The sequence below is a fragment of the Rhinopithecus bieti genome, unplaced genomic scaffold (genome assembly GCF_001698545.2).
Source record: "Rhinopithecus bieti isolate Rb0 unplaced genomic scaffold, ASM169854v2 scaffold_9015, whole genome shotgun sequence".
NCBI classification, from domain to species: domain Eukaryota; kingdom Metazoa; phylum Chordata; class Mammalia; order Primates; family Cercopithecidae; genus Rhinopithecus; species Rhinopithecus bieti.
In genome coordinates this window covers 1,903,921-1,920,419 of record NW_016806320.1, presented here as the reverse complement: position 1 = coordinate 1,920,419, position 16,499 = coordinate 1,903,921, and the positions used below count along the sequence as shown (strand labels likewise).

At 34.4% G+C, this 16,499-nt stretch overlaps 1 pseudogene; it reads left to right on the top strand.

Moving 5' to 3' along the window:
• Positions 1-1,379: 1,379 nt before the first annotated feature.
• Positions 1,380-2,491, top strand: LOC108531822 (ADP/ATP translocase 2 pseudogene; annotated as a pseudogene).
• Positions 2,492-16,499: the final 14,008 nt, after the last annotated feature.

Below are 16,499 nucleotides of genomic sequence, written 5' to 3'. Positions count from 1 at the left end.
TTATTTTTTTTTTATTTTTTTTTTTTTTTTTTTTGAGATGGAGTCTCACTCTGTCACTCAGGCTGAAATACAGTGGCTTGATCTCGGCTCACTGCAAACTCTGCCTCCTGGGTTCACGCCATTCTACTGCCTCAGCCTCCCAAGTGGCTGGGACTACAGGAGCCCAACACCACGCCCGGCTAATTTTTTGTATTTTTTAGTAGAGACGGGATTTCACCATGTTAGTCAGTATGGTCTCGATCTCCTGACCTCGTGATCTGCCCTCCTCGACCTCCCAAAGTGCTGGGATTATAGACGTGCGCCACCTCTCCTGGCCCAGATTAATTTTAGACTTTGATAAATTTAATATTCATCTTAAAATCTCCAAAGGACTAAGACAACAGAAATTCAGGATATAATCTCCAAAAGAGTAGAGTGGAAAAAAAAAATAAAACGAAGAAAATAATATTTCTCAATCAGTATGAAATAAGGCAAGAAAGGCAAGAGAAGCAAAATATCAAGACTTACAGAAATCACAAAATAATGTTGTGGAAATAATCCAATTTTATGACTAGTTACAACAAATAGAAAAGGATAAAATAAAACCAACAAAATAAAGTCTGCAAGATTAGCTATAAGAAATATAGTTGTTTACATGAGATTCATATAAAACTCACACATGGAAGGATTAGAAGTAAAGTTTTAGATAAATACAAACAAAAAGAAAACTGAAGTGGTCATATTAATATTAGGAAAACAGATATTTAACATGAAACATTATTACCATGTATAAGTATGTCACTTCAAGTGAAAAAAAGAGAAATACCATGATTTTAAACTTGTGTACATGTAAAAACACAGTTTTGATTTTTTCTTTACTAAAAGGAAAATAAAAGCTGACAGAACCATAAGTAAAGATTTCCAAATAAACAAAACAGAAAATTTAACTGAATTCTTTCAAAATGTTTAATATCAAGCAGAGAAAAGTAGAAAACATTCAAAAGCCTTGAATAGAAAAATTCGCAAGCTTGATCTAATCAATATATTTAGAATAGCATGCCGCAACTTCAGAATACACATACTTTTAAATACAAAAGAATCCTTAAATAAAATTGTTCACATGTTAGGCAATCAAACATGTCACAACAAATATCAAAAGGCAGGCTTTTAAGGACTATATTTTATTACGATAACTTAAAAGGGAAAAGATAACATACTAATACTACACATCTTAGTATTTCAGGAGAATTGCAGTTCCATAATTTTTCTGGAAACTCGTAGATGTGCCCCATAAATAGCAAGCTTACTCTCTGAAATAACATGAGGCCCCAAAGCCCTGAAATTAAAGAGTTCCTGGCCCATCCAATCTCACAGCAGCCTGCCTGCCCTTTCCTTTCAACATGACAGATGATGCTGTGTCCTTCAACAGCGACTTCCTGGCAGGTGGGTGGTAGAAGCCATCTCTAAAGCAGCAGTAGCACCCATCGAGTGGCTCAAGCTGCTGCCGCAGCAAGGAAATTACCAGACATAAGCAATACAAGTGCATTATAGACTCTGTGGTCCATATTCCCAAGGAGAAGAGAGTCCTGTCCTTCTGGCGTTGTAACCTGGCCAATGTGATCAGATACTTCCCCACCCAGGCTCTCAACTTTGCCTTCAAAGATAAATACCAGCAGATCTTCCTGGGTAGTGTGGACCAGAGGACGCACTTTTGGCACTATGTTGCAAGGAACCTGGCATCAGGCAGTGTGCTGGAGCCACATTCTTGTGTTTTGTGTACCCTTTTGATTTTGCCTGTACCCATCTACCAGTGGATGTGGGTAAAGCTGGAGCTGAAAGGGAATTCAGAAGCCTTGGTGACTGTCTGGATAATATCTACAAATCTAATAGGATTAAAGGCCTATGCCAAGGCTTTACCATGTCTGTGCAAGGTATTATCATCTACCCTGCTGCCTACTTCAGTATCTGTGACACTGCAAAGGGAATGCTTCTGGCTTCCAAGAGTACTCACATCATCATCAGCTGGATGATTGCACAGCCCGTCATTGTCATTGCAGGGTTGACTTCCTATCCATTTGACACTGTTCACTGCTGAATGGTGATGCAGTCAGGGCATAAAGGAACTGACATCATGTACACAGGCATTTTTTTTTTTAGATGGAGTCTCTGTCGCCCAGGCTGGAGTGCAGTGGCACAATCTAGGCTCACTGCAACCTCCAACTCCCGGGTTCAAGCGATTCTACTACCTCAGCCTCCTGAGTAGCTGGGATTACAGGCGTGAGTCACCAAGGCTGGTTAATTTTGTATTTTTAGTAGAGACGGGGTTTCACCATGTTGCCCAGGCTGGTCTTGAGTACACAGGCATTTTTGACTGCTGAAGGAAGATTGCTTTTGATGAAGAAATCAAAGATTTTTCAAGGGTGCATTGTCCAGTGTTCTCAGTGTCATGGGTGGTGCTTTTGTGCTTGTCTTGCATCATGAAATCAAGAAATACACATACATTGCTTCCTAAAATTTTTCCCTCTGTGAACAGGCATGTTGTATTATATAATATATCATGAGCATTCTTGACAGACTCATGGCTGTCAATTTATCAGTGGCAACTATTTACTGGTCGAAAATAGGAAGCAATAATATTCATCTAGCTAGTTTTCTCTTCTTTGTTTGTTGTTTGTTTGTTTGTTTGTTTGTTTGTTTGTTTGAGACAAGGTCTCACTGTGTCACCCAGGCTGGAGTGCAGTGGTGAGATCTCAGCTCACTGAAACCTCTACCTCCTGGGTTCAAGCAATTATCCTGTCTCAGCCTCCTGATAGCTGGGACTACAGGTGGTCACTACCATGCCAAACTAATTTTTTTTATTTTTTTTTATTTTTAGTAGAGACAGAGTTTCTATATGTTGATCAAGCTGGTCTTGAACTCCAGACCTTAAGTGATCTGCCCATCTTAGCCTCCCAAATTGATAGGATTACAGGCGTGATCCACTGCGCCCGGCTACTAGTTTTCTCTTAAAACCATTTTCATGATATGATGATGGGACTCAATTATATTTTTTATTTCATGGATGGAAAGAATCAATATTGTGAAAATGGCCATACTGCCCAAAGTAATTTATAGATTCAAAGCTATTCCCATTAAACTACCAATGACATTCTTCACAGAATTAGAAAAAAACTACTTTCAAATTCATATGGAACCAAAACAGAGCCTGAATAGCCAGGACAATCCTAAGCAAAAAGAACCACACTGGAGGAGTCATGCTCCCTGACTTCAATCTGTACTACAAGGCTATAGTAACCAAAACAGCATGATACTGGTACACATAGCCCAACGGAAGAGAATGGTGAACTCAGAAATAAGACTGCACCTACCACCAACTGATCTTTGACAAACCTGACAAAAACAAGCAATGAGGAAAAGACTCCCTATTTAATAAGTGGTGCTGGGAGAACTGGTTAGCCATATGCAGAAAATAAAACCTGGACCCCTTCCTTATACCTTATACAAAAATTAACTCAAGATAGATTACAGACTTAAATGTAAAACCCAAAACTATAAAAACCCTAGATGAAAGTCTAGGCAATACCATTTAAGACATAGGCATTGGCAGAGATTTCATTACTAAAATGCCAAAAGGTATTGTAACAAAAGCAAAAATTTAACAAATTGGGTCTAAACAAACTAAAAAGCTTCTGCACAGCGAAATGAACCATCATCAGAGTGAACAGAAAACCTACAGAATAGGAGAAAATTTTTGCAATCTATCTGACAAAGGTCTAATATCCAGAGTCTACAGGCAACTTAAACAAATTTACAAGGAAAAGACAAGCAACCCCATTAAAATGTGGGCAAAGGATATTCACGGACACTTTTCAAAAGAAGACATTCATGTGGCTAAGAAACATATGAAAAGAAAATCTCAAAATCATTGATCATTAGAGAAATCCAAGTCAAAACCGCAATGAGGTACCATTGCATGCCAGTCAGAATGGTGATTATTAAAAAGTCAGGAAACAATAGATGCTGGTGAGGTTGCACAGAAAAACGTATGCTTCTGCATTGTTGGTGGAAATGTAAATTAGTCCAACCATCGCGGAAGACAGTATGGGAATTACTCAAAGATCTAGAAGCAGAAATACCATTTGACCCAGCAATCCCATTACTGACTATACACCCAAAGGAATATAAATCATTCTGTTTTAAAGATACATCCATGCGTAAGTTCATTGCTCCACTATTCACAATAACAAAGACATGCAATCAACCTAAATGCCCATCAATGATAGACTGGATAAAGAAAATGTGGTACATATACACCATGGACTACTATGCAGCCATAAGAAGGAACAAGATCATGTCTTTGCAGGGACATGGATGGAGCTGGAAGCCATTATTCTTAGCAAACTAATGCAGGAACAGAAAACGAAACACAGCTTCTCACTTACAAGTAGGAGCTGAACGATGAGAACACATGGACACATGGCTGGGGAACAACACACACTGGGGCCTGTCAGGGGAAGGGGAGGGGGTGCATCAGGAAGAACAGCTAATAGGTGCTGGTCTTAAAACATGCATAATGAGTTGATCTGTGCTACAAACCACCATGGTATATGTTTACCTATGTAACAAGCCTGCACATGTACCCCAGAACTTAAAATAAAAGTTGATTTAAAATAAATAAATAAATAAATAAAATAATATAAAACTAAAATAAAATAAACATGAGCATATACTGGATAATTTACAAGTCAAAATTTGCTCAGTTCTTTTGCTCAGTTCACTTTAAATCACATTTATGAAGTAATTTCCATTATTACTTTTCATCATTCACAAGCAGAAACTAAGATTTGAAAGGGTCAATCAGTAACCCGCCAATTATCACACAATTGGAAAGATGGAGAGCTAACAATAAAATTTAGAAAGTTTGAAAAATTTTTATACAGTACTGCAAAGTGAATTATATAGCATTTCCACAAATATTTTACTCCGTTATAAATTTTGTGTAGACCTTTTGTTATTTTCAAATGTAGTTTTTGAAACACTTCTGCACATGTTTGCCAAATACATAATCATTACTTTATTTCAGAAGGAGAGAGGAGCCATAGATAGATATTATTTTGTCATTACATTTTTAGTCTTCAGTGGCTACACTTGTTTTTAGATGGTGTTGCAAAAAAAGCTTTTCAATGACATATTTGAAGAACAAACAATTTGTTCATGTCAAAGTTATTTATGCTAAATTGTCTTGAATAGATATAAAAAATATCTGTCAGAGAACCTAATGAATTTGTGAAAGGGTGATCTAAAATTAAGCAAGCATTCTAAGTGTGTGTGTATTTACACACATGCACACTCATATTTGTTTCATATCTTACTTTCATTATAGAAGAGCCTGAATATTCACATTCACAGATAATATTTGATCATCTTAAGTCCCATTCTGTATAAAAAGGTTTGCTGAAAAAAGAGACTGTATAAAAGTCCTGTACTGTATAAAATAAGTATTATCAGATATTATTTTATATAATTTGCTTTGCAATTTTGCCCAGAAAACATACTTTTTTCTATTATATATTACAAAAAAGGCAAAATATTATTAGGAAAAAATAGAAATTTCCAAAACTCACCCTTGTAACTACACACATATGGTTTTGTTTTACAAAAAGGTAAAATATAAAATGTACAAATCTCATAAATATGTGTTCATATGTTATGTGTTCTTTTAAAAAATAGCAAAATAAAATTAATCTGAAACTGAAAGTTTATGAATGGGAGAATTTTGTCACTTAGGTGAAAAGGTTGATCCATTGCTTATTTCCCAAAAAATCTGTGTAATCCTAGACCACAAGCAGGCCAATATTTGTAAATAGGAGTCTGAAAAATTAACGTGAATTGCAAATACATGTACCTGATATGTTACACTTTCTAAGTGTTTACCAGAGGCTGGAGGGGTATAGGGGAAAGGGAAGATAAGGGTCAAAAGGCCCAAAGCCTCAATTAGACTGAAGAAATAAGGACTTTTTTCTATGAGATCTATTGGACCACATGGAGAATGTGGTAGATAATAACATATTGTACATTTTAGATTTGCTAAGAGAGTACATTTCATATTTTGTCACAACAAAAAGTCATAAGTATTTAAGGTGATGGATATGTCAATCAGCTTCATTTAATGATTTGAGATTGTGTTAATAAATCAAAACATTGTTTTGTACCCCGTTAAATATTTACAACAAATATTTACTATAATTTGCCAATTTACAATTAAAACATAAAATTAAAAAATACTCATTGAGATCAAAAGTAAGAACAATGGGGACAAGAACAATAGTGAGAAAATGAGATTGGATGAGCAGGCACCAATATTATAAATAAATAGAAAGGAAAGAGTAGAATATAAAATACAGAAGAGTAATTGATTATTGCATTATTAGTTTCATATTTTATACTACATATTTAGATCATAAATCACATATTTTACTTTCTGTACTAGAAAAGAAAGAGCTTTGGGGAAACAAATATGAAAATATTTATTCTATTCTCACTGTCTACACTTAATTTCAGGATCCTATTGAATTTTATGTGTTTGTTTATTTCTCTTCTGAGCCAGTTATAAGCAGATTCTGCCTAGCTGGAACTTTCCCTCAAATATATTTCCTTTTATTTTAATTAAGATAGAATATCAACCTCTAAATGTTATCACAATACATGCTGAGAAATAGGGGAAAAGTCTGCCTACAGAAAAGCAGCTCAAACAGGGGTAGTGATTGTAAATGTACTGTGATAGTGTCTGTGGATATTGGATTAGGGCAATGGTAGTCTAGTAGCTCATCCAATAAATTTTTCTGTATCATTCAGAACATACAAAAAGGGAAGAGGAGATACCACCTTCACCCAGCAGCCTGCACCAAATAACAGCAGCTCAGCTTTTTTAAGGTTAATTTTTCCCCAGAAAAACATAAGCCTTTTTCATCAGCATACATTGGCATTTTCTCCTTTTGTTTTCAGGGAGTTCCTTTCTCTAGATTTGGGAAATCAAACCCAAACAAAATGCAACCAAACCAAACCAAAACAAAACAAAAAGACAGAATCAGAGAGAAAACACAGGTTGGAAATGTCATTACCCATTTTCTTTATCTAGCTGAATTTGTTTCACAGTAAAAATTTTTGTTACATTTTGAATATACATTGACAGTCTGTCCTGGTTTTCAACAATATTGTGAGCTTTTGTCTATGTTCTCTGTTTCATACCTGTAGGAAAATTGCACAGGGTCGACTGTAACTAACTTTCCAAATGACAACTCTGCATATCTCATCAATACTCATTGTGTGGTTCAATTAAAACTCAGATATTTTTTCCAACAAAATTTATTGAAGACTGGTGTTTCCCAAACTTTGCGCCTAAGTAGTCATAAATTTCACCAGTTTAGGTATTATGTGGGCTTAAGTGATATTGTAAAAATGAATCCAGAAGGGAGTACAGTAATTAAATGATACCAGTCTTTTGACTTGTCAGTGAGCTACTGGCAAGGAACCTCTGAATGGTGTTCTCTAGGCAGTGAAACTGACAGAATAATATTTCAATTTCAACTGTATGCTCTTAACCAGTTATGAAAATATGATATAAGATAAAATCTCAATATAAAATGGAAGATTTTATTGGTTATATTTTGGTGTTTCTCTATCCAGATACAAAGCCATCCTATCACAGACGAATATCAGTTAGGTTCATAGTAAGTCTTTCTCCAATAACACGCTGCTTGCAAGCTTTCTTATTCTAGGGAATTGTAAATTGACAATCTGATGGCTTGTCTCAGTGCCCTCTCATGTATTATATTTAAGCTGGAAAGCCAAGAATCACTAAGTGATTCCTATTCTCATTCTAATAATTTTAAAGATACGTACATATTTGTAGACTTAAAAAAATAATGTCGAGAGAATGTAAAAATAGCTAATAGTAGAGTAATATTTATGCACTAAATACTATTTGTATACTTTTTTTTTGAGCTGGAGTTTTGCTATGTGGCCTACCGTGGACTTAACCCTTTGACTCGAGCAATCCTCTCACGTCAGCCTGCTGAGACACTTTTTTTGAGCCATGTATTTTATATGTAATACAAATTCAAATTCATTTCCACAAGAAGAACCTAAGGCACAGAGAGGTTATGTAGTATGTCTACATTCACAGAGTTATTAAATATTGAGGACAAAATTCAACCCAGCAGTCTCTTAGGTATCATATGATACTACCCTCATTGCAGTCACATGTTGTAATCATCTGGGATGGCTACTGGCACTCAAAAGCATACATTTCCCTTTGAATTGCTGATTTTGCTAAACTAGAAAATAACAGGAGAGAAGAAAAATCCACCGGAGAAGCAACATTCAAGAAACTGTTAAAAACATGTTTATAATATTTGCCAAAAAATTTACTATGAATAAGATTTAGTTAACTTTGCCACGAAATATACAGGATAAACATGCCCAGTTAAATTTGGGCACAGTTAGAAAATGTTTACACTAAATAAAAATTGTTTATCTGAAGTTCTATTTTAACTGGTATCCTGTGTTTTCATTAGCTAAACATGGCAAATCTAATTTTATGAATTAATAGGTGTTACAAGTGAAAAAATCAAAATAATTTTAGGTGATTTAAAACATTCATAAATTATACTAGATAGCTTCAACTTTTATAAATTAAAGTACTTACAATTTGATTTTAATCAAATAAAATAAATATTTAAATCTGTATTTGACTATTGAAAAAACATATACTTGATTCAACATGGTTTAGAAAACTGACAAATGGCCGGGCGCCTGTAATCCCAGCACTTTGGGAGGCGGAGGCGGGCAGATCACGAGGTCAGGAGATGGAGACCATCCTGGCTAACAGGGTGAAACCCCGTCTCTACTAAAAATACAAAAAACTAGCCCCGCGTAGTGGCGGGCGCCTGTAGTCCCAGCTACCCGGGAGGCTGAGGCAGGAGAATGGCGTGAACCTGGGAGGCGGAGCTTGCAGTGAGCTGAGATTGCGCCACTGCACTGCGGCCTGGGCGACATGGCAAGACTCTGTCTCAAAAAAAAAAAAAAAAAAAGAAAGAAAGAAAACTGACAAATGACAGAAATATTGTATATGTAATATGAGTATATGTATGTGTGTATAAATGTATCTGTGTTTGTTCATGTGTATGTATGTGTATTTTTCTGTGCCCCAAACACATAATTGAGCTAAACAAACAAAAGGAATCTGTGCATAGTAGAAATGAAGAAAATATTCTAAATGTCAATGGGGCAGACATCAACGTCATCTATGCCTCACATCTAGAAGCTGAGTTTGGCTCTATTAGTATGATGACACTAAAAGTGCTGCACAGAAGAGAGGAAAATGCATGAAACATAATAAAGGATGGTCTAACTCGATCAGAAAAATGCAAATTAAGACAGCAATGGAACATGATCTCTGCTCTTGATATTGGGAGAATTTTCATATCTAGCAAAATTAAGTGTTTGGAGGAATGTAGAACGAAAGCAACTCTCGTATACCAAATTAGGAAAACAAGAGCAATTTAGCAATGTCTAATTTCATCAATGAGAGACATACTCTTTGATCAGCAATCTCATTATGGCATAGCAGTACAGCTACAATATTTTTGCATAATATCTTAAGTTAATGTTTATTTGCTGTACTATTTTACAACTTTTGAATCTCTGAATTATTCAAAAGAATTATTTAAAATTATGAAAATAAAAGCTATTTTAAAATAACTATGGGAGAAAAAAATTCTCTAAATCTAAGTAAACAAGCTTCCATATCTAAGGAAAATGAGACAATGGAGCTATTGTGAGGGAAAAGAATGTTTCCAATTTAGAATTCTAAACAAACTTTATTCAAAAGTAGGAGAGTAAAATATATCATTATATATTATACTACATCATCTAAAGTTTATACATTACATATAACGATTTCCAAAAATTTTTCCAGAAACAGGATGACGTGGACTATTGAAATGAGGATGTAAAAGTCAATGAAGGACATTGAAATGCAGAAAACAGGGCACCCAACACAGGAGAGAAGTGAAATAAACGCTTACAATGGAGAGTTAAGGAAAGTCCCACAATAAGATATGTGTAGTAGAAATACTTAACACTGAGCCTAAGTTAGAACAAGAATTCAGAGGCTTCGAGAGTGAGGTTTCTACGAAAAAAACAACAACAACCAAAAACAAATAAACATCAAATTAATAGATTACATGATGCAATTAACTATTTAAAGTTTGTCAGGAGATATGAAGATCAGTTAGAGAGACAGCATACAAAAGCAAGCTTCAGATAATTCAGAAAGATTAAAAATCTTGACAGGAAGTCATATACTATAATGGTTCAGCTGTACACAATATATACATAAATATATTGATATTGAGTATTATCCAAAAATTGTGTTAAATTTTTGTTAGAATTTAGGCATGGGTTTGCACAATAGAAAAAGGAGAAACACAGTAAGTTATATTTAAAATGGGAGAGACAAGCACAAACTAGTAGAATTTAAAATTCATTAACATTGAATAAATATTGAAAGAATAAATTTAAAATGTAAAAGTGTTTTCCTTAATGGAATAGAAATTAATATTAAAAAGGGGTAGAGAGAAAATTGTGACACTTTGTTATAAATGTGTAATGTTTAGTTTTAGTTAATTTGTTTATTTCTATGGATTTAGGGGTACAAGTGCAGTTACATTACACAGATTTTTTGCATAGTGGTAAACTCTGGGCTTTTAGTGTACCCATCACCAGAATACTGTACATTGTATCCAAAAGCTAGTATTTCATCCCTAACCTGCCTCCCACCCTTCCACTTTCTGGAGTTTCCAATGTCTATTTTCTACTCTGTATGTCCTTGTGTACTCATTATTTAGTTCCCACTTATAATTGAGAACATGCTGTTTTTGATTTTCTGTTGCTGAGTCATTTCACTAAAGACAATGGTCTCCAGTTCTATTTGTGTTGCTGCAAAAGACATGCAAAAGACATGATTTCATTCTTTATGGCTGAGTAGTATCCTATGGTGTGTGTGTGTGTGTGCGTGTGTGTGTGTGTATAGGCCTGTATATATATACACACACACATATATGTATTTATATTGGCAACAACAACACCTAGAAATATATTTAACCAAGGAGATACAAGACCTTTGAACACTGATGGAAGAAATCATAGCTGACGCAAACAAATAGAAAACATCTATGCTCATGGATCAGCAGAATCAATATCCTTAAAGTGACCATACAGCTCAAAGCAACCTACAGATTCAGTGTTATGTGCTATCAAACTACCAATATCATTCTTTACAGAATTGGAAAAAAAAAAAATCCTAAAATTCACCTAAACCAAAAAAGAGCTCAAATAGTCAAAGCAATTCTGAGCAAAAGAACAAAACCAGGGGCATTACATTGCCTGACTTCAAATTATACTACACTGCTGCAGTAAACAAAGCAGCGTGGTACTGGTATAAAAATAAACATATGCTTTGGGGGGCCGAGGTGGGTGGATCACCTAAGGTCAAGAGTTCGAGACCAGCCAGGCCAACACGGTAAAACCCCATCTCTACTGAAAATACAAAAATTAGCCAGGTGTGGTGGTGTGCAACTTTAATCCCAGCTACTCAGGAGGCTGAGGCAGGAGAATTGCCTGAACCCATGAGAGGAGGTTGCAGTAAGCTGAGATCCTGGGCCATAGAGTGATACTCTGTTTCAAAACAAAAAAAAAGAAAGAAAAAGTATGGATCAATGGAACAGAATAGAGATCTCAGAAACAAAGTTACATACCTACAACCAACAAAGTAGACCTGGAATATTTAAATGTAATAGTGTGCTTATATTGCTTTGAAGAGAAGCGGCTTGAATGAATCTAGCAAAATGTTTTCAGAAATTTTACATAGATTATAATAAAACAATAATATTTGAAAGAAATGGAAATTAATGGAGAAATACGATTTTGATAGAAGGATGGTTAATGCTGATTGGCATATTTTTAAAAGTAAACACCAGTTCACTTTTGGTTACCAAAAGTAGCCAAAATAAATAAAGCAAAATTATGGTTTTAATATTTATTCACAAGCCTATAAACATGATGATAGTTACAAAAGCCAAGGTAAAACTTAAACATGGCATATCAGACACTTGTTCAAACTTGGAGAGTTATTAAAAAATAGTATATTTTGGCGGATGTAGGCATATATTAGTGGCATCAAAATGTGTTTGAGAATTGTTAAGGCATATACAACATCTTGGTTAACTCTTGGTAGAATGGAAAGAAAAGTAATTCCAGGTTTTTATAATTCCCCTTAATATTTATACTTGATTTTTTCTCATCAAGGTAAATACAAATGATTTTAGAAATATATTTTTACGAAGTCTTTTAAAATAAGTTTACAGTTTTGTAGAAGTAACAATTATGTTATTCTCATACTTCATTTTGAAAATAAGATTTAAATAAATTATATCCTTTCAATAACAGAAATAGTATTAACTAATTTGCAAACTGATTAATATTGATGATCACATAGATTACCAAAAGCATATGAACACAGTAGTTATGGGCACACTTATCACTGCTATTTTCTTTATCTATCTCTGAAGTCCACTTTTTAACAGACACAGTGCTTCAAAAAATTTTGATGTTTTAATGGGATACGTTATAAATTTTCTTATTCCATTTAGCACAGGTAAGAGAAAACAAATGTATTAATTAAATTCACTAATTGCCAAAGAAATTTTATAAATTTGTAGCATTACTCTTTCATCGTATAAAATTCTCATTTAGAGGGATTAATTTTATAAAACAGAGTTCAGTAAACAGAGAAAGCCATACCCATTATTTACAAGAACAACCTTTTCATATCATTAACATCATGCTCATATTTTACTTTCAACTTTTTTATTCTTTCCTGCCTTATATACTTAATTATCTAACTTAAGAATTTGCTAATCATTTGTTGTAGGGATTTAAGACTCTGAGCGGTTTATAGGTAGAAGGATTGGAGAGGTGAGAATTATAATATATGTGACATCAGGTAATTCAGCAGACATGATAAATCATCAGGGAAATGTGTCCATGGTTTTTGGAACTCTTTTGTATAATAATTATTTTAGAATCTGATAAAACTATTAAATACCTTTTAAATCAGTTACACATATGCACATAGTTTTGATTCAACTTCAGGAGTTTAGCAGGTTCCTGTAATGCAAATATAGAGGCACTTTCCTGGAACTTTTTTTAGTGAATTTGCTCACGGCAAAAAAAGAAAAAAAGAAAAAAAAAAAAAAAGATACTTTGTAGTGGTCATTTAAACACTATTTTCTCCCAAACAATGGCATTTCGGAATATTCCAGAACATTATGAAGCATCACAGAATGTGAATATTACAAAAATTTTATGATGCACTCACACTGAAGCAGAAACTATGGTTTACACTTGGAAAAAAAAAAAAAAAAAAAAGACATAAATAAAGAATGCTTTGCCCTCAAAAGCCAGAAAACACCAACTGAAAGACAGGGTAGGAATTTATTGAATTACTATTAATATGGTGTAACAGGGAGGAAAAACAGGTAGGTAAAAGTATAATTATTTGGTATAGTCTAGCAGAATGCTTGCTATTTAAACATATAACCTGATCCGTAATAGAAAATGAAACTAGAGCTACCAAGAGGGGAAAGATCATGCGGGGCCTCAGGCCCCACCTCAGGCAGTACGGATGTTATCCACCACAGAATGAATTGCCTACGGCAATAACTACTTTATTTTTATTTATTGTATAAACAGCATTGCCTGAAATAAAATGTAAAATTAAATTTTCAAAATAAAATAGATATTTCTGACATGTTTTCAACTGATTTTAAATAATAGAAATAAAATCATGTGAAAATTTTATATCAAAACTATGTTTTAATTGATGTTACTTTATGCCACCGGGCTATCATTTGGTTTAGCTATTGTCTTTAGACATTTTAAGTTCGTTTATTGTGTTATTTAAAAGGTATTTTTATCCAAAACCATGTCATATTTTATACTTCTTTTATACTGCTTTTAATTATGGTGTTCAATTATAAACTTATTATTTTAGATTTTGTTTGTAGGTATTGCAGTGTTCAGGTGTTTAAAGATAATTCAATTTGCATGGTCTTGCTACAAAATATTAACGATTGTCTCTAAAATAATGACTACATCTCAGATACCTTTTATAAAAATTTTTGACCTTAAGTATTTTTCATATGTCAATATCATTTTGTCCTGTTCTACTGATAGTGTGAAATTACATCACTAGGTATCAGCTATGTCCTATGGTTATATTAAGAACATAACCCCATATCTTGCAGTGCATTTTCTTTCAAGTTTTAAATCTACCTTTACAAAATCACCTTGAATATCCTCTACTTAGTGGAATACATGTGCCTTGAGCTCTAAATTCTCCAAATCCTCTCATGATGTTAGGTGGTCACCTAACATGGGTGTATTTTGACTTCCACGTGCTGCAAGAACATGTAGATAATAGTTTACGTAGGAACTATAAAGAAAAGATACTACACAGTTCAAAATATTAAAGTTAGAATTTCCTAGTCTGATTCTGATACTAACCAAATTTATGTTTAAGCAGTTAAAGGAATTGTTGCTCTGTGTATTGCACTGTGAAAATGTAAAGTATGGAGATATGACAACACAAATAAACTACTAAGTTTTTCAATGTTATTCTGGCTTTATTTCTTATCAATACATCTTACCAGCATGTTGCTACAGCCTCAAATAGGCATGATAATATTTCTGTGCTAGCAGACACTTAAGAAAATAGCAACTTAACAGTTATTTTCCTCACAGAAGCTTAGAGCAATATGAGAGGGCAGCAAACGAGAGGTTGCTAGAATGTAAATAAAAGTAAATATTTTGTTATCTAACCAGGAGGAAACATAGTGTAAATAGCTTCCCATGCCTATCCTTGCCATAAAGTAAAAAGCAAATGAAGACAGATGTACTTGTTTGTTTATTTATAAAACAATGCTCTTTCGTATACAAAGAATAGGTTTTGGATTCATATCAATATAAATTTAGAGAGCTTCTTAGTCATTCTTTGGTTTGATAAAATTGAGTAAGTTAAGCAGTCTGAGACTTGGCTTCATCATGTATTAAGTGGAGATTCAGATGCTCCACTCAGATAATTGTGAGAATTCAAAATAAGAAAAGCTTCTAATGCAGTGATTTGCATGTGTTTGGTATCCTCTAAATGGTCATTTTCATTATCATTGTTTGTGCAAACACTTGATTAAAAAGTGCCAAGATGGAACCTATACCAGAGCTATGACTATTTGAGAGTGCATATGCAAATATTAAAAAGTGCTCAATAAATATATGTAGTAATCAGAGTTTTATACATTTTCTTACATCAAGTAATGAACTTTAATTTCAACATTATATTAATTTTGCTCAACTTTCTATTATGCATCACCTTCCAAAAGATAGTGTTTATCAATGCTTGTAACATCTTGCCTACACATGTTTGACTCTATCTTTGGGTGCTAAGAAAATACTGCAACAATTCCTTTAACTTCTTAAACATAAATTTGGTTAGTATCAGAATCAGACTAGGAAGTTCTAACTTTAATATTTTTAACTAGCAGCTTAAAACCTGTTGTGTTAGCCCTCAATCACTTTCTTTCCAATAGTTGAAGTCCTAATAAACTGATTCCATTTGTAGAATAATTCAGTGATTTTTCCCTTCTGTGACAATTGAACTTCTCCATGTTCTCAAGACCACAAATGTTGCTTTCAAGAGCAGCTAGAAACCTAAAGAGGCTTGTAAATACTTATTGCAAATTTCAGTGACATTGGAGACGACTTCATAAACAAATAAACAGGTTTTTCAGCGCAAGCCTCCTTCTGGAGGCCTTCTAATACAGTTTAGCTCTGTAATCTGTTCATTCTGTCATGCAGACTGTACCATTCCCACGATTCGTCACTCATACTTTAACTTGACACACCACTGATGTTTCATAAATATTCATTTATGGTATAACACAATTTTTTTGGTTGTTGTTATATTTGAACCAAGTGGAAGAAAAACTAGATTGGAAAAGCTTTAAGACACTTTAAAAATTACATGTTATTTTATAGGAACAGCTCCAGTCTCCAAATCCCAGCCCGAGCGACACAGAAGACTGGTGATTTCTGCATTTTCAACTGAGGTACTGGGGTCATCTCACTGGGGAGTGCCGGACAATTGGTGCTGGTCAGCTGCTGCAGCCTGACCAGCGAGAGCTGAAGCAGGGCGAGGCATCGCCTCACCTGGGAAGCGCAAGGGGGAAGGGAATCCCTTTTCCTAGCCAGGGGAACTGAGACACACAACACCTGGAAAATTGGGTAATTCCCACCCCAATACTGTGCTTTAAGCAAACGGGCACACCAGGAGATTATACCCACACCTGGCCGGGAGGGTCCCACGCCCACGGAGCCTCCCTCATTGCTAGCACAGCAGTCTG